At 31.5% G+C, this 24,679-nt stretch overlaps 1 pseudogene; it reads left to right on the top strand.

Moving 5' to 3' along the window:
• Nucleotides 1-24,679, top strand: part of LOC149533125 (C4-beta,C20-epoxidase-like) — a 138,196-nt pseudogene that overhangs the window by 92,367 nt on the left and 21,150 nt on the right.

Here is a 24,679-nt window from a genome sequence, read left to right as displayed (position 1 = left end):
GGGATACTTACTAATTAAATATTGAATGGTAAGTATATTATATACATTATTAAAGTATATAGGGATTATTAAGTAAGGGGAAATATATTATAATTAGTTGTTCAAATAAGTAAGGTAAGTAAATTGGTAAGTGGGTATGATAGTGATAGTAGAAATGGATGTTAGACATTTCTAACAAGAAGCTTGTTAATGATCTAATTGCTATTAGAAATGAGTATACATAAATTAACCAAATAGAGACTAGTAGAGTAAGGGTTTATTTAGCTAATTATTGTTTACTACAATTGTCAAGATGCTTAAGTTTGGACATTTAATAGTTAAACATTATTAACGATATACATTGTTTTGGTGATGAAGATTGTAACTTCGACTATCATATACATCTAGAATGATTGAAGTATGTATCACCTATTGAACATAATTGTAATTCAATTACCCTGAGCTAATAAATCTTGAATTGTAATGTCCCTAATGGACATTAGATTTTTAAACCCGACTTGGCATCTAATTTCTAATTCTTCTCCCTGATTTGATTTCCTATTGTTCCCATTATTTCTTTCTTATTTTTCTTCATATTTTTTGTATATCATCTCTCAACATAGGAATTCTATATATATAGTTTTTATTGTAAGAGTTGTATCTTTTCATTTATTATATAATTATATAATATTGATATTATAATTACATTAATGATTACATTATAACATATATTGTATTAATAATATATCAATTATATTTCTTATATTAATATTAATACCATTACATATAATACATTAGTTTATGTATTATTAATCTAAATTTTATATTTTATTGCCTAATATAACATTTAACTCTCATATTAATATATCATGCACTATTATAGTATGATAATAAATTATACTATATAAATATTATATTTATTATGATTTAATGTTTAATATCATACTTATCAATAATAATAATAAGTTATTAAATAAAGTGTATGCATTTATTGAATATATATTTGTATTATTCACGCCAATTAGGGCTCATGACATGAATACATAACTATTCGATAACTTGGTTTTTTCGAGTAAAAGTCAGTAAGTGATATCCTTAAGTATACCTTTAAAGAAAAATATATAAATATATAAATATATACAAAATTTTAAAAAATAATAATAATAAAATTTAGTTGTGTTTTTTTGCCTTGTAAATTTTGAGCATGACACTCAAATGTGAGATGTATGTCTGCAAATCAATCAAATTTGGACAAACTCATGGAGGAGTTGTGTGTCCAAGCTCATAAATGTTGGACAATATCATAGATGAGATGTATGCCCATGAGCTCCATAGAAGTGGAAAATACCATGGATGAGATGTATGACCATAAACTCCATAGACAAGATCTGATACAAATTAGAAATCTCAACAAATGATATGTATGTCCATATCCTTCTCTATTGTTAAATTTGACTTAAGCCTCTTTATACATCTTCATGGAAGTTGAAATGTTTCTTTATCTACATCTTCATTAGAAATTGAATGGACAATTCCAAATTGAAAAGTCATTAGAATTAATTAAGATATATGATTTAATATAATATACCAGTTCAATTCTAATCATTGTAATAAGTGCACTATGAGGATTACCAATGACCTCATCCCTTTCTAATCCTACTCCACTGCCACTAACAAGTGGAGTTTGTGGATTGCATTGAGATTTTTGTACATGCATTGTATCAATGTTATTATGCATAACATTTTTCTTCTTTGCACTTTTAGTAGCTATAATATTCTTGTCAAACTACATTTGTGATTTCCTTTTTGAATTTCTAATAGATCCATGTGGAAATTGAGTTGAGAGGAATGATGTATTTGTTACAATGGGTCCAATTTTTTTTTGTGAACCTGATGTTTCATTTGACTCATCTCCAGTGATTAGTTTGTGACTAGGTTTTTGTGGCTCTGATATGCTGAGTGGATACCAAGGTCCTTGACCTATTGGTCCTAGCCCACCATCACTTGGATACCCCATTTTTTTCTATTATCTTGCCCCTATGTCATAGTTCTCCCTTGTAGATCATTGAGTACAATATATTTTCCAGTTGAAGCTAATGTACTTGTAGTAGTAGTTTGAGGAGTGGATTTAGTGGAACTAGTGACAGTGCCTATAGAAGTGGATGTAGACTCCCAAGAAACCTCACACTCATATTTATCTTCATCCTTAGAATCATATTGTTCTTCTACTATATTTGGATGCTCAATATCCCATAATTTTCTAAATGTTTCATCCTTAGGAAAGTCTTCAAGATATGCAGAGGTCTTAGGGTCACCGAGATTCTTCCTCATTTCCCAAAAAAAATTAATTGTTTATCGACACCAATGTGCATCTACATGGTCTTTATTTATGGCATTTGGAAGATATATTTTACTTGGATGATTCACTTTATGGTAGAAATTGTAGGATATCACATGCTTCAATTTTTCTTTCTATCTCTAAAATTCCTTAATTTTTGCTGACAATTCCTCTATTCAAATATTATTTTCACTAGCACATTTCTCCATCTCTATTTTGACCACTTCCCAGGAGTCCATGTTTTAAAAAAATTCAATGAATGGCATATTCTCATGCTAATGTTTTCTTATCAAGTTACCATTCTATACAAGCTTTGTACCAATTATGTTCAATGTATCATACTTCAAGTGCCTAACAACATCAAATTTAAAAATTGTAAAAAATTTATGTGCCACTTTCAGTTCTCTTCTCTTAAATGTGTACCCTCTACATGTGATAGACAAGGAAGGAAATATGGTTTTCTTTTATTGACCATGAAAGAGTACATTTGTGCTTTCCATTTTCCATACAAATTCCAATGAAAATACTCTCTCTATCACATGTATTGGAAGTTTTTAGAGTTCTACCACTAAATTGTAAAACCTTAATACAATGTACTCTTCGATAAAGTACAAATCAACCAATTGAATTTGACTTCCTAGTTGAATGAATTGTTTGCAAGACATAGATAATCTAGGGATTGAAGTGCCTATAATTTAATTATAAAGGGGTGCCAAAAAAAAGTCTACAAAGTATTTATAGCCCCCTTGGGGATTACTCATCCTAATCACCAGTGTCCGTTCAAATATTTGTTTACCAAAATCAAGTTGAAGCTCTATTGTTTCAAATATTTGATGATGTTTTGATAATAGAAGATAGCACAAGTAGGTCATGTATCTAAATGTGATCTTTTGTGAACATCTTTTAATCATTGAAAATTATTCTTACATGTGATGAACAATGTGCTCAATAAAATTATATCTTACTAGTTATTTTAGACCATGAATATTGAAAATCATTTCCAAAATGATGGCACCCACTTTCTTGTTACTTTCCAAACCCAAACACTGCATTGATATCAGGGATATAGTATCCTAAACCCATTGCAAAAAAAATCCAATTTGGAAGACAATTTATGATCATGAGGCAAGTTGAATTCATCTACTATTCCTTTGATATATGAATTTTTTCTATATGTTCGTAAGTTCTCATTTATTTCTGCTAGTTTTTCCAGGTTAATGTGAGTTGAGTTTTGTGCTTCATATTGTAGGTCCAATAAACTACATAATTCACACTATGTTATCAAAAAAATTACCTCCTATGTATTTTGATTGACAATTGCCTTAATTTTTTCGTCATGGTTTTCAACATAAATTATTACAAATTTTGGACAAGGGAATACTAGAGGATACCCCAAGTGGGTTTTTAATGTGGTCCATGTTGTAAATTTATTTACAATGGACCCTAACATTTGGTTGTTTTTAATGTATTTTGACTCCTTTTGTGGATCATTCCACTTATTTTGAATTTCATTTCTAATTGCCTTCATACTCCTTCCATAGATAATAGGCTCACTATCATGGTATTCATCAATAAAATGTAGCATTTTAACTAGTTTGTGCAAGGCAAAAATTGGTTTCCATGTCCCTTGTACTTTACTTTGGGTTGCACTTCCATTGCGAGTTCTAGTGTTACTCCTTTTGTATGTATTCATCATCATTAAAAAATTTACATAACTATACACAACCACAAATTGCAATTTACAGGAACGATCAACATTTAAACCCTAAATTGTAATTATAATATTTTACTTGGCAAGTTACCTAGCTGATAGAATGTAAACAATTTAGGCTTACAATGCATGATAAATTCAAAATTAAACCCTAAATTCTACATTTAATACTACACTTACAGTAGTAATTTAAAAAATATGGTAAGAAAAATGTTTTCGAGATCTTACCCATAAAGTTGAAGCTCAAATTGATAACTATATTTTGTGAGTTATCTTAGAAGATTGGGACTGCATTGCAACTTGAAAATCATAAGTTTGTAACACTTTTCTAATTAATGATGCTACAATGTTTTTGTAGAGTCTCTAGTAGTTTGTGCAGAGATGGAAGATTGAACAATGAAAATAAAACCTTATGGTCTACACAAAAGGAAAATCTATAAATTGTAGAAGTGGGAGAATAAAAAGTGTCTTTGATATTAACTATTATGTACATTGTATAGTGTACAATTGGTATGTTGCCCCACTTTTCATCCTCTAATCGATTAGTAAAAGTGAAAACTTGTGCTATAGTGAGTTCCTAGTTGTGTTTGAGTTTAGGTCTAAGCTTTCTTAGGTGAATCAAGTCTCCATCATATTTTTCATTTTCCCCTTCTCCACATTTCATAGCCTAGTGGTTCCCCATTTTGTCAAAGTGATCATTTAGGTAAGCTAGTGCCTAGTCTGATGGAGATTCATGTTGCTCATACAATGATCATTTATAAGTTATATCTACTTCAAGCTTATAACTTTCTCAATAGAAGCTTGTGGAAATTCAACATTCATCTTCTCCTTGGTGGGTTTCTAACCCATGAAGATGATTTCCCACAAAGGGCACCAAATGATAAATATGGATCAAGAACAAGAAAATAGCAGGGTATTTTATGGAAAACCCATGTTCTCTTTACAATTATTACCTCAAAAAATGTTAAAAAATTTTCACTATGTCACTATTCATAACCTTCATGCAACTCACTATAGCGAGATGGTGATAGCCATTGATCTGAGATCAATTTGATGATTGGGATCCCTCATATGCTTTATGAATGGGCATGGGTTTGAGGCACTAATGATGCAAAAAAATATGCACTGCTGGAAAGAAACCAAAACCTTACTTTCATCCTAGTCACCTTTCCACGTTGTTTGAGGTCCCATCATGTGTTTATTTATCAGCTGGGCACTATGTCACTAACAGCAAGAAGCACAAGTTTCTCGATAGCGATATAGTGACCTCTAGTGTTGTCACTTTTCCTAGTGTATACGTGTATCCCACTAAATGCCATCCTATGCCAATTTATAACTGATATCTGATGGAGCATTGCCTGGGACCCATCTTCTGAAAAAGTTGCCACAGTATTACTTTTTGTCAAGGCGCTATGTCGCAAATGGCGAGAAACACAAATTTCCTGATAATGACTTAGCGAGTGGCTGGAGAAACTTCAATTTTGGTGACACCATTTGCAATTTTTTCCATGTGTGTCCTTTCTGAAATTAAAAATCTTGGGAGCTAGCACATAACCATTTTTGCACCTTTTTCCAACGCCAGACTTCACTTTTTAGCATCGGGACATAATTCTCTGATGGTCGCTACCTCGCTATGTGTAATCTCCGAGCATCTTGTTATAGCGAGTAAGTGACAACCATAGATCCAAAAAAGATCCAACAATGGGATAAGTTTTTTTTTTAAAAGGCTTAACAATGACCTCTCGTAGGTAGGAAAGAATATTCAGTTGTTGTTAAGCTTTTCGCGCCAGAATAAGATTTAAAAAGGTAAGACCTAGGGTTTTCTAAAGATGAAAAGATGAAAAGATGATCCCAACCCTACCAAAACAAATTTTAAAATTCCACCATATAATGCAGAAATTTTCCATGCTCAAAAGGAGCTATCAAGATGTTTGAGATGTTGCCATCAATGCCAAAGAGGGAGATTGTTGGAAACTTACAATTTGATCAATTGTTGTTTTGTCATTGATGTCAAATCTATTGATCAGATATATTGCTACCTAATCTAAATGTCATATCTATTTGATTAATGAAGAAGATTTGAGAGGTTCCTCATAATAATAACACCTAGAGGAAAGGTTGAGTTATGAAAAGGAAGTTACAATGGATATCTGATTAGATAGACTTTGATAAAACAAAGTGATTTTTTATGCCAAGGAAGCTAAGCCAAGCTAATCAAAAGTATAAAATACAGTTAGTGCATGTATATGAGCAATGTTAGTATGCTAATAGAAACCAAATTTAAATAAAGCTTCTACAAACTAAAAAAAAATCATAAACATCAAGATAGACTAAGATGAGCTCTCAATTGAGAACATGAGCCATTAATGGGCTCTCTCAATGAGAAGCTCTCTTGTTGAGTAGCTTTGTCTAAATAGATAGGATGTATGCTCAAGCTCTATGCTTCAAAAAAGGCTTCAAATGGAGTTGGAATTTGGGTGTGAGTGTATGGTTTTGATGTAAAATGGCTTCTTAAAATGGCATTATGACTTTACTTCATGGATTGTGTTGTTTTGCAAAGGGGAAGGATCCAATTTATAGGCAAGAGGCTTGAGGTATTGAGGGCTAAGATGCAAGGATGGGAAAAAGCTCATGGAGGGCTCAGATTGCATGAGAGGAGAGCACATGGATTGTGCTTCCTTACAGCCAATCAAGGAGTGACACATGTCATATGGTTAGAGGATGAAGAAAAGGGGAAGGATGAGTCAACAAAGGAGGCTCAAGGGATAAAATCTTCATAAAGACTCACATAATGGCTTGTAAGAGCAATAAAAGGGCTTGAAAGAGTCATTTATGACCTAGTGGGCTTCATAAAGTTTGATGGTTGGGATATTTTGAAGGAGATGAGAGGAATTTTGACTTGGGCTTGATTAGGAAGGTTTTAAGCTTGCTTAGGCTTGTGCAAATGATTAAAGGATGGATTAGGATGGTTTAGGATTAGCTTAGGGATAGGCAAGTGGATGGCATTTAATGAGGGTGGGTGAAGGAGGAGATATTTGCTAACTTTGGCTTGGGTTAGTAAGTTTTAACCCATGTTTAGGGAATGTGACAAGGTTAGGAGGGGATTAGGATTAGGTTTAAAGACATCTTCTAGAAGAGTCTAGATTTTGGATGAGGATAAAGACTTTCTAGAATAGTCTAGAACTTCCTAGGATGAGGATGAAGACTTTCTAGAATAGTCTAGAACTTCTTAGGATGAGGATAAATTAGATTTTTAGGAAATAAATGAAGTTTTATTTATTTCAAGGGTTTGGGTTGAGGAGATATTTATTAAAACTTTTTTAATAAACATGAGGATTAATATTTAATCTTAATTAAATATTTTGAGTTGGGATTAGGGGTAGGAAATGATGGGATTAGCCTTTAATCAAAATTAAAGAAGGATTAGAAGATTTTGGAAGAGGTTAGTGGTCTTAAGGAAATTGGCCAAGTTTTGGGCAAAAAAAAATTTTTTTATTTATTTTGGGTTTTTTGGTCAATTTATTAATTAAATAATTAATAAATAAGGAAATAATGTTTAAATAAGATTTAAACATTTTTGGGAGGGATTCCTTAATTAAATATTTTTAATTAAGATAAAGGGATTTAATGGCATAAAAATAAATTAATTAATTAATAAATGATGATGTCATCAGGAATTTTTCAGAAAATAAAAATATTTTATTTTCTAAAGGTTTTTAGGTGTCTATAGTGCTGAGTAATATTACTGTCAACCAAGCTACACTTAGTGCCAAGAAAATCTAGTGGTGACCAAGCATTAACATTGACTAAACAAGACAGTTGATGTCAAGCTAGAAAGCTTTACAGTGATTGAGTATTTTAGTGATGACTAAGTCCTAGAATTTAGAGATTATTGATTAATAGTGTAAGAGTGAATTCAAGGAAATCATGAGATCAAGCCAACTCTGTTGATTTTTTTGAAAATAGATTGTCTTAAGTATGAGAATCTATTTCAATCATTATTTTGTCACTAATGTCAAACCTTCTACTTACTGGTAAGATAACTACTTGGTTGATTTGAGTACCATGATTTGTTTGATTTATGGGGAGGTTTTGATCAAATGAGATAACAAAAGCACCTAGAGGAAAGGTTGAGTTATGGTAAGAAAAAGGAGTACAAAGATCAGTTAAGATAGTGATGTCATAGTGTATTGATTATCTACTTCAATTTGCAAAGGTTGGATACATTGACTAAGTCCAGAAGAACAAGTAAGAATAATTGAATTTGCCAAGGTTGATTGAGTGGACAATAGGTGCCGAGAAAAGTTAGTGCAAGCCAAGCAAAAAATCAATTAGAGTTGAGCAAAGTGAAAGTTTAGTGTATGCCAAGTGATATAGTGTAAGCCAAGTAAAGTTTAGTTGATGCAACTTTAGTGTTTGTCAAGTTATCAAGTGGATGACAAGTGGAAGAGTAGTATGGAAGCCAAGTTACAACATGTTGATGTTGAGTGCCAGTATTCATGTTAAATCATCGATTTGATGAATTTGATTCAATTATTTTGTTTTCTTGAATTTTGTGAAGCGTGCGGAAGATAGCTATGATGAGTTGGTGGTACAAAATTCAAGGGAAACCATTTTGAGGTGAATTCAAAGAGGATTCAAGGGAGATGTTTCTAGATGAACCAAATGGAAAAGTGGGTAGATTCATTAAATCCTACCTAATCATACCTAACCCTAAAATGAATGATAGAAATTGAACAAAAAAAAATCTTAATTTTATATTTATAGAGAGAGTTGGTCAAAAGAAAAGGTTGTCATATGCGAGAACCTAAGGAAGCCAAGGAGTCTAGTGTATTGCTTCATTTAGCGGCCAAGAAGAAGAGACTACTATTTTCATGTAAAGCAAAAAGGCTTAAGAGTATGGATTCTTGAAGGGTGAACAAGCTATTAGACATGAAGTGTGTGAAAGCCAAGTAGAATGGAGGACTGAAACAAAGATCTGTAATCTACAAGTGAGTTATAATTTGTTATCAGATCAAGTCTTACTGCTACTTTCTAATCATTGTATTAGTCTAGGGTAAATCCTTTGGATTAAGTTTGACCTAATATTCATTTGTAAATCCTTTAACCGGGTGACATTCCAAGTGAACGATCTAAAGTCCTCTAAAAAGGCTCACTCCTAACATGATGATTGAAATCCTCTAACTAGGACACATTTAATAGTGTGTATTGTAACCTTTAACAGGGTTGGCCTTTCATAGGACATCACTACAGAAGAGTGAGAATTAGTAGCATGTTATTGGTTCTTTTTCCCAAATTGGGTTTCCACATAGAATCCTTATGTAAAATGTTTTATTGAATTTATTATGTTTAATATTTACATTTCCACAAAGTTGTTTCGACCTAGGATAATAATCTACAAGTTTATGTATTGTATGATCTAAGAAATACATGCATGAATATTTTTTATGGATACGGGTTCATTAAGCTATGAAAAATTTTATTTGTACATCTAGACCTTGGATAATTAATTCACCCCCTCTCAATTATTCTAAATAATTCCAACAGATTTATTGGGAGATGTAAATCACATTGAAGATAAGATTGATGAGTTGGATCATTAAATTCAAGGCAAGGATTAGGTAAAGACCTAATAGACAAATTCTAGAGAAGTTTTGAGAAGAAGATCAAGAATATGGATAGATACAGTGAATCGAGTTGAACCTGATCATAACCCCTAAGATCTACAATGGATATAGAAAATGGTAAAGCATGAATTGCCTATTTAAAGAGATATAGAGCTGAACAATCAGTGTCAGACAATGCACGTGCGTAACAATGCATTTGAGTGTGTACATGCAAAGCTTGTATGTGAAGAGAGACATATAGAGAAAGGTTGATTAGAAATGCATGAGTGTGAGAAAGCTTGCAGAGATTATGTTGATGTTGATAAGTGAATCTAAGCATAAGGCTTAAGTGTTAATGAGAAGAGTGGGCTGATTGCTTGAAGAGTCTCCAAGCGAATCAAGAGCAGAGATGAAAGTGAAGAACTTATCACCTAGTCAACACAAGGACCAAACAAAGATCTGACCAGATCACATTTAATAATGTGTTTTGTGACCTTTAATAGGGTTGGCTCCTAATAGAGCTCACTTTGAAAGAGTGAAAAAGAGTGACATGTTGTGGGGGTTTTTCCCAAATTGGATTTCTACGTAAAATCCTATTGTCAAAATGGTGATGAATGATTTGTGTGTGTTTACATTTGATAATGTTTTCATTATGTAATGCAAGTTATGTTTATAATAGTTTTATAGTATAGACTGAGCAATGACACGATAAGCTGAACAATGAATTGTTTATTGTTTAATTGTTCAAGTGGTACATATTGACCTTAAGTAACTAATTCACTCCCCCCCCCCTCTCAATTATTATAAAAATTTCTAATAGTGAAGAAGGTAAGATCTATAAGGAAATTGAAGTGATTGGTATAAGAAAGGTACAAGGTATAGCTATAAAAAGAATTATTTTTAGTTTTGAGATACTTTTGGAGATACCTTTGGCATTGTTGTCAATGGGGGGTAGAATTACTCAAATGGGGATAGAAATAGTCAAGGAAAAGAGCATAAAAGATGGGAAATGAATACTAAAAGGGGGAAGCAAAGCAAAGAAAGGGGAAGAGAATGAATAATAGATAGAACTAGTATTTGGGATGACCCAAAATTACAATTAAGAGAAAAACAAAGTGAAGATAAAAGAATGAAGAAGGAGAAACATAATCAAAGGCGAAGACTAAACCAATAAATATGATGTATCTCCAAGGAAGAATATAGTTTCTAAAGCTTACTAATATTGGTATTGGATGATATATTTCAGATGTGTTGCCATCAATGCCAAAGGGGGAGAATTGTTTCTACAATTGATATTAATACCCAAGATGATGTTCATGATGAATAAGGTTAACAAACTGAGCATTGAAACAAATATAGGATACTTGGATCAGTTGTTATTTTTTCATTGCTGTCAAGCTTATTGACTTACTAAGTTGGATACTAATTTATGTAAGTGCCTAAATCATTTGAATGATGTCATTTTGAGAAAAGAAATGGTTGAGTACAGATAGAAGGTGAAATAAAGATGTGATGCTAAGTGTTGAGCTTCAATGAGAAATTGATGAATTAGTCTTTGACAAGGTAATATTGGTTTGATTTTTTTGCATGATTTGATGAAGTGTTAAGAAGGTACACAAGGATGTTACATTGGTTGATAGTAAAAGAAGAAAGTTATGAAGTGAAAAGGCAAGGAATTAGTGTGTCCTAATGAATTGGAAATGTTGGTTGATAAGCAAAGGTTATTTTTCAATGAAAGTGTATTAAGCATAATTTTGAGAACAAATTTTGCAAGTGTTATCAAGAAAATAGTGTCAACCAAGTGAAAAATGCTAAGAAGATGCAATTATTTGGAAAAGGAAGAACTCAACTCGGTAAAGAAGAATAGTTTTGTAAAAATCAACTATGGGACAACCTCTAGTTAGTATCTGGATTAATATTGAAGATTAAAAGGAAGACAAGAAGTTGTTTCTTGAAATATACAAATGAAATTGGTTAGGTAAGATCAAATGGAAGAGATTCAAGGAAAGGTTCTTGGTCCAAGAAATGTTCAAATTCCAAGGCAAATTACAATCGACATGGTGCATAAAACATTTTACCTAGTGGTAGATTCAAGGAATTAAAGTTGGGATGTGATTGAATGGATGAGACGAATTCAAGGAAACCCTAATGAATGTGATTAAGTGGAAAAAATCTTCTATATAAGAGATGAATAAGAATAAGGATTTTTCTAATAGCCAAACAAGAACAAAAGGGTATATCGAACAAAGAAAAATTCAAATCAAGTGAAGGAAAGTGTGTTCATCAACCAAGTAAAAAAGAGTTTTAGGAAGAGGATTGAGTGAATTGGAAATCTAAATAGGAAAATGTAGTTATTATATTCATAGATCTTTGCACTATTACTTTCTAACCATTGTAGCATAAAATCTCTTGACCAAGTAGATCTAACAACTCTATTTGTAAATCATTTATAAGGTGTCATCCTAAATGGGTCACATTTAATAAATTTGTTTGTAACCTTTAACTAGGTTAGCTCTTGACTAAACTCTCTTTAGAAGAGTGAATTTATTTTTGGATGACAATTCCCATGGTAGTTTTTATCCAAATTGGGTTTCCACATTAAATACTGGTGTTAATTTTTTGATTGGATGTGTTGCATGTTATTTCATGTGTTTATATGTATTAAGTTGTAGATTTTTGTTAGTCAGTTGAATGTTTTACTGAGTTACTTGTTGATAAGTTTAAAATGGTAAAAATTGTCTTCAAGGATTTAAGATAGTTGATCCACCTCGCACCCTGTGCCCCGCCCTCTTAGTTATCCAATAGATATGGTAGCTCTAGAATACAATATATTGTAAGGAAATGCCCATGTGGATTTTCACTTCTATTTCTAATAATTGTAATTCTATTTAATAATAAGAAGCCTATTTTTTTGTTGAAAATTATTGTTATTTCTCTATTATATTATTCATGTTCATATTAATAAGGGGAGTACCATTTATCATGTAATTTCCTCACCTAGTAAGATTTGTGTATCTTACTATGAATCACAAAAATATAGGATTAAATAGTCTAGTAGGTTTGTATTCCTAGAAGTTAATCCTCTAAAAAAATTTCACCTTAGATGTGCTTAAAATGTATGGATATGTGTGCTCCACATAAATGGATTGGTCTCTATTATCCATGAAGAAATGTTTTCTTGTACACCTTATGGATTGATTTGTATGATACCATATAAATCACATATTTTTGTGGTCTTTATGGATGGAAAATGGATCATTATCTTTGGACATAAGTGTATGTAAATGTGCATCTCAGAGATGGACAAGGGCCACTTACACCCATCAAGAATCAAATCCTAACAACAAAAACAAAAACAAATATCCCTTCATGATTATCTATTCTCTTAGATTATAAGAGTCCACACTCTTAGCTAAGATTGTGATATACATTATTGTTAAAGGATATCTCCTTATCGATGGAATTAGGTATCCTTGATTCTCATACTTATCGCTATGAATTTGATAAAAACATATAAATGGAAGAATTGTGTTGTTTAGAGGGTTGCAAACATAGATGTTTATTTGGAAGATTGGACATATAATAATATGCTTTAGGTAGAAGGGGATTTAATGAGATCCATTCAATGATCTTGGTCATGATATAGAATGTTGGTAGGAAATCCAAAGTTCCCCATCCATCTTGAAGAGTTGGTTAAAAAGTGAGATAAATAAAGGAAGATTGAACAGAGTCAATGTCCTTAAGAAATTTATGTTCTAAGTTTGGATTTGTGAAAATAATTTCATCATGGTCACCTTTTTAACAATATCTAATTTGATTTTAGATGTATCTTGAAAGGGAAAATGAAACACCCTCAAGGATGTGAGCCTCCATTTATAAGGTACTTTTAGGAGAATGACAAATATAACTCATCAAGGCCTCATCTATAGAAGGAATATCAATGAAGTTTATAAGAAAAGGTAGATCATGATGAAGTGAATAATCCATGTCCTTATCCAAGGTTTCATCGCAAATAGGACAATCATCAAAGAAATAAATATTTTAGTAGAAGGATAAACATCATTCTTTAAAACCTCACCCTTTGGAGGGGGATGATTTGAAGGAATGGACTCTTCTTGTGCTAAAATATTTCCATAGGTGGGAGTGATGTTGAGAGGGTGAACATTATAGGAATTAATGAAACAAAAAACTAAATTTTCATCATATGAATGAAATGGAAAATCTTGAATAAAATTGAAATAGAACAAGAAAATGAAGATAAATAGTCCATTGTAAATGAAATTTAATGACCATGAATTTTTTTTGTGTTTTTGTATTTTAGACAAAATGCAATGCAATCTAAGAATGAAGTAGATGTAGGGTGCAATTGTTTTGTATTTTTCACAATGCAATTTTATTGAATGAAATAATGCAATAAATATAAATGAAAAGAGAGATTTTAGATGCATAAAATGTTACGAGGTAATGATCATAAAAATGCATACAAATTAATTTTAAATGCAAATAAAGGAGATCTAAAACAAAAATCAAAAGTTGAATTGTTATGATAGGTGAGCATAAAAATCTGATAATGTGTAAAAAAGGACACACACATATATAGAAGGAATACCAAGTTTCTAACACAAAGGAAATCCAATTAGTACAAAATAAAGTACCAATACAAGATCTTCTCAATGTAAAATCCCCTTGGGATTTTTTCCTCCTTTCCCTAAGAGAAGGAGGTGTAATGCAATGAGATATAATATATTAGAATAATTTATGTGTTGGAATAACTGATCGTGTGATGAGATTGTTGGCATAACCAATAATGTGATGATGATGTTAAGGGTGATGATTTCATTACATGATGACGATTTATTGTATTTTTATTGATGTCAACTATCAACCTAGTGGTCTTAGTATGTTTCCAAGTATAATTGATTTTTGAAGAGAGAATAAGGTGTATGGCATTTCTAGTGAAGAGAACAATAAGATGATTATTGAGGTAATAGTGTAGCTACAAGAACAATTAGTGACAAATAATAGGTGATTTGATTGGTTTATCAAATCCATGGTGAATGGAGTGGAGCAATTAAAAAATGATGAGAAATATGATGCTCACTAGATGGTGAATTTAATTAAATTGCAATTGCAACTCATTATCATGATAGGTAAACCATTTCTAGTAGAATGGAAAGGTGATAGGTGAGATAGTTTTAAGTGAGACAAGTGAAGTTGTAACAAAAAAATTAAAGAAGTGACAAACATGTTAACAAATAATGAGTTCTTGAGTGACAATCTATTAACTAGAATCAGTGATGGATAACAAGGTTGCAATGACTTGGGGTGAGTTGGTTGTATTCTAGTAACATAGATGCACATGTGGAGGTACTAATCTAACAACACACTGGTCAAGATTCTATTTATTTAGAAGATTCTAGAGGAAGCTCATGATAGGTCAAAATGTGTTTGACCTATGACACAAAATACTATGAATTAGTTGGTGCGGTCATGTAAAATGATTTTTAATGTGAGATAACCTCTTATGGCAGTTCGATCTAAGTGGGATATTTGGATTTCCTAATTGTAATACATCTATGGTTTTGTTAAGTTGATGAAAGTGACAAAAAAATTCATATATATATATGGGTAGGTTTGATGTTGTTGATCATGGTCCAGTATATGTGTGAAGAAATGGAAAGTTTGTTCTATCTAGGAAGAAGAGAAAAAATTTCTAGAGATGTAGAGAGATTAAGTGGATTTGATCAAGTACAAGTAGTGCTCTTTTGTAGATCAATCTTTATGTTGTTACCTAATAGTTAGGATAGGTGAAATCCCATGATTTGGTGAATCCTAACAAGTCCTTATTTAAATTCTTTAACAAGGTGGCACTTTAAATAGTGTTTAAAGTCCTCTAACAAAGCTAATCCTAAAGGGTAAATCTCTTAATAGGGCTAGAGGTAAATCCCCTAAAAAGGTGATACTTAATCGTGTTTCTATAAACTCTTAATATGGTTAAGCTCAGGTAACATGGTGTACTTTAGAAGAGTACAAATTATTTATGATTACTAATCCTCACTAGGGCTTTGATCTAATTTGAATTTTTGTGTAACCAAAATATGTGTTTCAAATGCATGAAAGATTTAATTTGTTGGATATGTTTATTTGGCACTTTATTGATTCACTCCTCTCTCGAGAGTCTAATCACTTAGGAAAAACAATTGGTATTAGGGCTTAGATCCTCAATTGTGGGGAAATATTAACATCTTGAGGTAAATATCCAAGATGATAAGCAAGAAGGCTACTAAACTCTCAAAAGGAAACTACCTAGTATATTGTGGAAGGATAAATATCTACCTTAGAGATATGGGAGAGCAGTACTAGAATCATGTGGTCACAAGATATATTACTCTTTCAGGAAACCTTAATGTAGATCAGTTGAAGATACAACAATAACACACAACTACAACGGATTCCATTGTAAGCTCTCTATCAGATGCAAAATACATTAATGTCCAAGACCTACACACAACCCATGATATCTGGGAGAAACTAAAGAAAATCCATGGTGGTGATGCTCATGTGCAAAAGGAAAAGTTGGTCATCTTGAAAGGAAAGTATGATGTGATGAGAATGAGAACATTAAACCTTACAACCAAAAGATCAATGATGTTGTTGTAGTTATTAAAGGTGCCAGTGAAACACTTGTAGAAGATGATGTGGTAAGAAAAATCCTTAGAACTGTATTGCCCAAATATGTTATTAGAGTCTCATCTATTTAAAAGGTTAGATTTGTAGGTACTGGTGCAATTTCTTTCGATCTATTTTTAGGTAAGTTAAAAACTTTTGAGCTAAGTAAATTATTTAATAATAATATGCATAAGATAGAAACTACTTTAAATGCATCTATGAACCTTTATTTTGCAAGAAAAGGAAGAGATGGTTCGATTAGTTCATGTATTTATGGTTATGATTCTATTTTAACTAAAGAAGAACACAAAGAACTAGAGGTGCTACATTCTAGGAGGTTTCCTAGAGGAAGTAGTAAGTAAAGTACCTTTGAAATTCTTTAATTGCAAGAAGATTAGACATCTCTCTTTCAAATGCCTTGAAAAAGGAAAGAAGATAAGGGAAAAAAATCTGAGAAAAAGAAGACATACTACATTGCAAAAGAAGGTATTAATTACCAATGAGTAGTTTGATGGAAAAAACAAGATTTTTTATTGGTTTCAATTAAAGAAGATCCTATTGAAGGTGGTGAGAAGAATTTGATATCAAATATGAAAAATAATGAGAAGCAGATAATTGATAGTGCTTGTTCACATCATAGGGTTGATGATAAATAAAGTTCATCAAAATAAAAGATTGTGATGGAGGATTGAGAAATCTTGGTTACAACAGTCCCTTTGTTGTGAAAGGAAAATGTAGGATTGTTTTGAATGATAAAACACATTGTGAAGATGTCTACTTTATTGAAGGACTAAAATATACTATGTTGAGTGTTTATTAGCTAAATACCGAAGGACACATATTGGAATTGTAGAAAGGAATGTGAAGGATCATTAGGAAGGAGATATGACAAGTACTAATGAATAGACAAGAGATAACTTATTCTAACTAAATTCTACTATTAAAACTTGTCTAGTTGCTAAGGTTGAGGATTTTGGTTGTGGCTTAAAAGGTTATGTCAAGTCAACTCTAATAGCTTTGCCAAAGTTAGTAAGATGAAAATAGTAAGAAAATTGCCTAATCTAGAGAAACTAGACAATGTAATGTGCAAAGAGTGTCATCTTGGGAAGTTAACCAATTCTAGCTTCATTAGTAAAGTTACACATCTCAAGATATAGGCATCAAGTATCATTATCTTAGAGAATAGGTTCAAGAAAATGAAGTAAAGTTGGAGTATGTGCCAAATAAGGAACAAGTAGAAGAAATAAATTCACAAAGTCGCTATCAAAGCATATGTTTGAGTGTCTGGATGATAGGTTAGGGGTAATTCTCTCACATGTGTTGAACTAGAAGAAGATGTAGATTACATCATTTTGAGTGTCATTATCGAGAATAATTATGATATGATTTGAATTGATGTTTAGAGTCTACTCCCTTGGGCAGGCAAGGGGGCAAGGGAGGGGGGGCTTCATATTGAAAAGATTATACTGAAGAAGAAAAGAATGAAAATAAGATAATAGATAGGCACTAACACCTTTGAAATTGTTGTCGAATGGGGGGGATGAGTAAGGGTGGAGAATGAAAAGATGAATTCATAAGAAGAGAAGAGAGAATAGAAAGAAGAGAATGAAGAAGAATGACTTCATAAGTGTAGACAAAGGAGAATACCTATATGCATGGAGTTGTACATGGAAGTGTAATGAAGGGGGGAGGAATCTATAAGGAGATTGAACAAGTTAAGGTAAAGAAAAAGACAAAAGTGGAAATATTTTCTAGTTATTATTATTGAATAAGTTTTTCTATGAGGTTAAGAAAAGTATTACATGTGTTCCCATCAATAAAAAATTGGGAGATTGTTGGCATAACTTATTTTATGATAATGATGTGAAGAGTGATGATTTGATTGCATGGTGATCATTTATTGTGTTGTCATTGATGTCAAATATTGACCTAGTGTTCTTAGTATGTTGCTAAGTATAATTGATGTTGTAGAGAGAATAAGGTGTATGATATTGCTAGTGAAGAGAAGAATAAGATGATTGGTGAGGTAACAATGCAACTACAAGAACAATAAGTGAAAAATGATATGAAATTTGATTGGTTTATCAAATCCATGGTGAATAGAGTAGAGAAATCACATAATGATGAACAAGATGATGTTCACTAGACATTGAAGCTAATTTAGTCATGATAGAAGCATGCTATCGTGAAAAGTAAATTATTCTCGAGATAGAAATGTGATAGGTGAGATAGTTTGAAATAAGACAAGTAAAGCTTTGATAGCCATGTTAACAAAGAATGAGTTCTTGAGTGATGATTAGTTAACTAGAAATAATGACAAGTGACATGGTTTCAATGACTTAGGGTGAGTTACTTGTAATATAGTGACATGGTTGTACATGTGGAGGTGATGATCTAGCATCACAATGGTAAATATTGTATTTATGGAGAAGATTCTAAAGGAAGCTCATGGTAGGTCAAAATGTGTTTGACCTCTGACTCATAATAATATGAATTAGTTGGTGTGGTCATGTAGAGTGATTTTTAATGTAAGATAAAATGTTATGATGGTTGGATCTAAGTGGGATATTTGAATTTCCCAATTGTAATACATTTAGGGTTTGGTTAAATTGATGGAAGCAACAAAAACCAATATATATAGGTGAACAAATGACATGTTTGATGTTGTTGACCATGGTCCAATTTGTGTGTGAAGAAGTGGAAAGTGTGTTCCATCTAGGAAGAATAGAAGTGATTTGTGAAGAGTTTGAGGGCTTAAGAGGGTCTATTCAGGTAGAGGTAGTGTCATTTTGTAGATCAATCTTTTTGTTGTTTCCTAACAATAACAATAAGTGAAATCTCTTAATCAATTGGATACTAATAGGTCCTTATTATAAATCCTTTAACATGATGAAACATTAGCTATTTTTAAAGTCTTTTGACAAGGTTTCTCCTAACAAGGTAAAGATCTTAACATGGATAAGGTAAAGCCCATAACAAGGTGGCAGTTAGTTGTGTCTTTGTAAACTCCTAATAGGGTTAAGTTCCTAATAGGGCATACTTTACAAGAGTAAAAATTATTTTACAGGTACTAAATCCCAGTGTAATTTTTATCCAATTTAGATTTTTTCATAGCAAAAGTGTCTATGTCAAATTTGTGAATGATTTTATGTGTTGGATGGATTTTTTTGATACTCTAAGTTGATTATCGATTAGTGGTTTGAAAGGTGAAAAGGTTGTTTTCTTTTCATATCACTAATTGACCCCCCTCTTAGTAATCTAATCACTTAGGACCAAAAGTATGAAGTGACAAAGAGGGGAATATGCTCACCTTGAGGGCTAGCAGGGGATGTCACCTCAGATCTAAAAATTGACCATCAAACTACATCAAAAATTGAAAGAAAGATGGACCTAGAATAAAGAAGCTAAGATCCATGAATTGTAAGGATATAGTGCTCTAGGTAAGGGTTGTGATGGAAGGTCTTGGTCAAAATGGAGATTCCATGCTAACTTCGACCTCAACTAGTCCATGCTGACTTCGACCTCAACCTAGGTACAAATCTAGAATTGGTCTCTAAGAATTATAGTGTCAAGGAGCTATTAGTAAAGGATGTGTAGAGGGTCAAGGTCAACTTAGGGTCAAGGGAAACTTGTATTAAGGGAAACTTTGATTAAGGTCAAGGTTGACCTCAATCTTCTCATAAAAGAATATAAGATCTTCAAAAAGTTTGATAGAAACCTACAACCCTATTTTTAATATTCAAATTCACTATTTTGAAAACCTATAAATTTGCATCGACACATAAGAGAACAAGAAATTTTTTTGGTGGGGAGGGGATTGCCTCAATCAAGCTCTAATTGAAGAGTCACCCTTATAATAAAATAGATATAAATGAAAGAATGCTAACATTAAGTAGAAATAGATGTAATAGTGTAAAATATCATGAAATGTGAATGCAATTATGTTGAATATGAATGATGAAATATGTTAATGCAATAGCCTTGACTTAACATAAAAAACAAAAGTAAATAATTTAAAGAAAAATCTCATGTATGTGGATGTTCACAACATTGTATCAAAGATGAATGTTTGAAGGACCATGAAACTAGAGCTCCTCTTGAATATTCAAACTCCACTATCTCCAAGGAAGAAAGAAGCTTGATCTAGAAGAATAAATGCATGATGGAAAATGAAAGTCTTGAATTCTTAAAGCATGGAAATGGATGCCTTAATTTCTTTCTTGTGATCTCTTGAATGCACTTACTTTGTTTCTTGTGTGTGGATTTATTATAGAACTTGTGTATTACCAAATGAAGTGAGAAGGTCTCCTTTAATGTTGATTTAAGGATCAAAATTGAAAGGATTGATTGCATAAGGTGAGAAAATGATAATATTTTGCATCAGGCTTGGGAACTAATCAAAAATTCCTGTAGGGTTGAGGTTGACTTCAACCTTAACCCCAAGGTGTTGACTTTCAGAAAAAGTTCCCTAATCTAGGAAATATTACAAGATTAGAGGAAGTATGATGAGATATGCAAAAAAAATGGTAAAAGATTCATTTAAAACATGATTTTCATAATTGGAGGAAAAAATGGGAAGCCATGCATAGAAATTAATGTCAACCTAGAGTTTTGAGCGAGACTTGACAAAGAAAAAGGAGCTTGATTTAAGTTATTAAGTGCAATAAGAGATCCTAATGTACCAAACCACACTAAGTTAGATAAAAGGTCTCACAAAGAAAGTGTACACTTTTTAAGATGGTACACACACACACACACACACACACACGATATCGGATACTTAAAAAAAAGTTGGTGCTAAATGTAAATATATTTAGGTTGGCGCCTTTTGCAATTCTATCTTTTCAACATCTAATATTAGACTTATATTCAATATTAGATATCTCTGATAAAAATCACCAAACCACAAATATGCCTTAGGTTTGTCTTTAGAATGCCAAACTTGGAAAGTCAACCAAAAAAATGTGTTTTTAGAATCCCCCTATGTTTTTGCACTTTAACATTGTAGTTGACACCATTTTTAATCTAAAATTGATGAAACACAGATGACATCTTAAGTAGTTTCTTAGCTTCTCATCGATGTAAATTCTAACAAGTTTTGAGTTAAATAAGTAATTATTATTTATTTTCTAATTGAATTATGTCTAAATCGTTATTGATAGGTTGATTGAAAAACACCAATAATCAAATGTATATCATTTTCAAATCCAAAACATGAATCACATTCTATGTTTTACATAATATGAGAAAATAAATTAAAATATATTAAGTTTTGACCAAGTTAAGGTATCAGACATAGAGTATTTTTTATTTAAAAAATATTGTGTGAAAATATCTTAATTGATTATTTATTTAGAATCTTTTTCTTGCAAAAACATGTGTCACATTGAGATATAAGTCTTCTACTTATACTTAGAATCTTACAAACAAAATTATTGTTTGATTGTGATTACATTAGCTCTTATCTTTTTACTAAAATTTGCGCACCACTGTAATCAAATTTCAATTTATCACGAAATAGATATTTTTTCAAAAAAAAATAATACATAAATTACATTCAATTTCCTAGAGATCCTCTTCTAACATCTTTTTGATATAAGGTTGATAAATTGTTTAATTTTTTTAATCAAATTGCCTAACCCTATTTAATTGAAATTCATTGCCACTTAAAGTCATAATTGTACATGGAAGCCTTTTGGAAAGCTAGATCATAAAGTGGTAAGATGCCACAAAAGCCATCCCATTTATGGAAAATTTTTGTAGAGAGATTAGGAACTAAGATCCATCGTCCTTTGTCAATTAATGAGGGACTATAAAATGGACGCGACTATCCTCCCTATAAAATAGACAGGGCTATCCTCCCTACAAATTTTATCATTGACTAAATTTCAAAAAAAAAAAATAACACAATGAAATTTTCAACATTTGATCTTCATGATCTGTATATTTTGTGATCAACAAATTTTTTGAGAAAATTTGGCTCTATTTTCATTAATCTAAAAAAGAATTGTGTTTCATTTTTTTATTCTTTGGTACATTTTGTTTGGAGATTAGCCAACACCCTATAAAACAATTGTATTGATTAGCATTGACTCTTGAGTCATCATTTAGTGGTCAAAGCAATTAACACATGGAGTCTTGGAGACAATGGATACTCCAATCCATCTTGAATAAGCTATGAATAGGGTTGCTTTCCTTGGAAAAGTCTACACAAATGGTTGATTGGATGCTCAATACAAAACACCCTCTTGTTTGCATTATATTATCTACCATCAAAATTTAGAGTTGAAAATACTCTTTGCTAGCTAGAGAAATGCATTTCACTCTTTTCTTCAATGCATTTCCCTTGATTAGAACATTCAATGGAAGCCTGTTGACAAGACATTTTTAAAATTTAATTAAGCCAAGAGGCTTCTACAATGGGAGCATCCTTCGTTGTAAACAATCCAGAATTTTAAAAAAAATTGACAGGCAACTACCATGATTTTTAAGCCGAGAGGCTTCTACAATGGGAGCATCCTTCATTGTAAACAATCCAAAAAAATTTTAAAAATTGACAAGCAACTGCCATGATTTTACAAGCACATTTAGAAATAAAGAGATGGGTGGAAATGAAGAGACATAAGTAACATTTGATTATATTCATGCAAACATTTGTAGCATTTGGCCATCATGAAAGTGTTGCAAGAGTAAGGAAGCTTGCAAAGAATGGAGAATGTTCTGCCTTATAAACCATGGCATTCCACAAATCTTGCTACAAAAAGTGGAGTTTGTTTCTCATCAATTATTTTCTACACCAGAAGAAGCTTAAGAAAGAGTTGTTGCATGCAATGTAAAGAATGGGTTAAATTAATTGTGTTATTCCTTTTTTTGTAGCCACCAGACAATTGAAATGTATGCTACTGCCATTTTAGAAATTGCCAAGATGACCAAAAATCATTCTTGCGAGCTTGGGTTTGGACGTGGAGAAGTTCTACCATTCTGAATTTGAGAAAAACATAGGTAATCTGGCTATAAACCACTATTCATGTGAGGGAAGAATATCTTTGGACGGGGCAACATTGCCTCCACATACAGATCTGTGCTGCTTTGCAATCCTTTACCAGGCCAACCAAGAGGGTCTCCAGATTAGATCAAATGAAGGGAAATGGTTGATTGTGAAGCCTTCTCGAATTCCTTTTTTGTCTTTGTTGGTGACTATCTCAAGGTATATTGAATGCCTCTTAACAATGTTTATGATTTGAAGATATATTGAATGCCTCTTAACAACGTTTATGATTTGAATTGATAGAACATGGAGATTTGATTAACTATATTGGAGAGAATAATATGGAGTGTACTGCAGATATGGAGCAATGGCAGATACTAGAGTGCAGAGCATCAAGTTGTTCATAGTGGATGGAAAGATTGAATATAAGTGGCTCTTTTTATTAACTTCCTTGAGGAGAAGGAAATATGGGCTCCATCTGAGGTTGTAGATGATGATCACAATTGCAAGAGGTTGTATAGGCCTTTCAATTTTTCCAAGCTACTATAGGAGTTTGTAAAGAGGTTGTACAGGCCTTTCACTCTTTGGATTGAATTTATGCCATGATTTTTCCAAATTTTAATTTAAATAAACAATAAAATCTAAATTTGCATCAATTGACATACATTTGTATTATTGATTTCTATCAAATCAAGATTTTAATGGTCTATTTTTTAATATATTGTATAATTCATATTAAAAAAAAAATAAAGAAAATTTGATAAAGTTTAGTAAGTTTTAAATTGAAACAAGAAACCTTATAAAAAATCAAATTCAATTTAGAAACTTACTAAAATTTACATATTTTATATTTTAAACAAAAGTAATTCATTTTTTCTTATTACAATCTCAAATTTTCTTTATTTTTTGAATTTTTTCTATAATATAGTTTAGTTTCTATTTAATAAAAATAATATTATAATTCATCTTAGATTTATTTCCATCCTTATAATTCTTTTTTATTCTTGCAATTTCATTCATGTAAAAATGATTTAAAAAATATAGAATTGTTGCATTAGATGTGGTTGATTTCATAGTTGAGCATTTGTATGCTTACTGTTGAAAATTTGCATTGAAAAAATAAAATGAATTTATATTTTAGAAGAACTATGGAAAAAAGTATACTATGACATTTCATAGGAAGAAAAGTTAAACTGTTTAAATATATATTGTTTTAAATTATAAGAGAAATGAGTTTCAATATGTCTAGGCTAAAATAATAACATGTTCATTCATTATTGTGTTTGCAAATACTATATATTATACTAATATATTGGATTGGTGCATTAAAACTAATTATATAATTTAGTTAGAAAGAGAGAAGAGGGGGAAGATATCACATAGAAATA

The sequence above is a fragment of the Cupressus sempervirens genome, chromosome 10 (genome assembly GCF_028749045.1).
Source record: "Cupressus sempervirens isolate cs-2001-9-10 chromosome 10, ASM2874904v1, whole genome shotgun sequence".
In the NCBI taxonomy this organism is placed as follows: Eukaryota; Viridiplantae; Streptophyta; class Pinopsida; order Cupressales; family Cupressaceae; genus Cupressus; species Cupressus sempervirens.
Note: the sequence above shows the minus strand (reverse complement) of the source record. Positions and strands in the feature narration are given on the sequence as shown.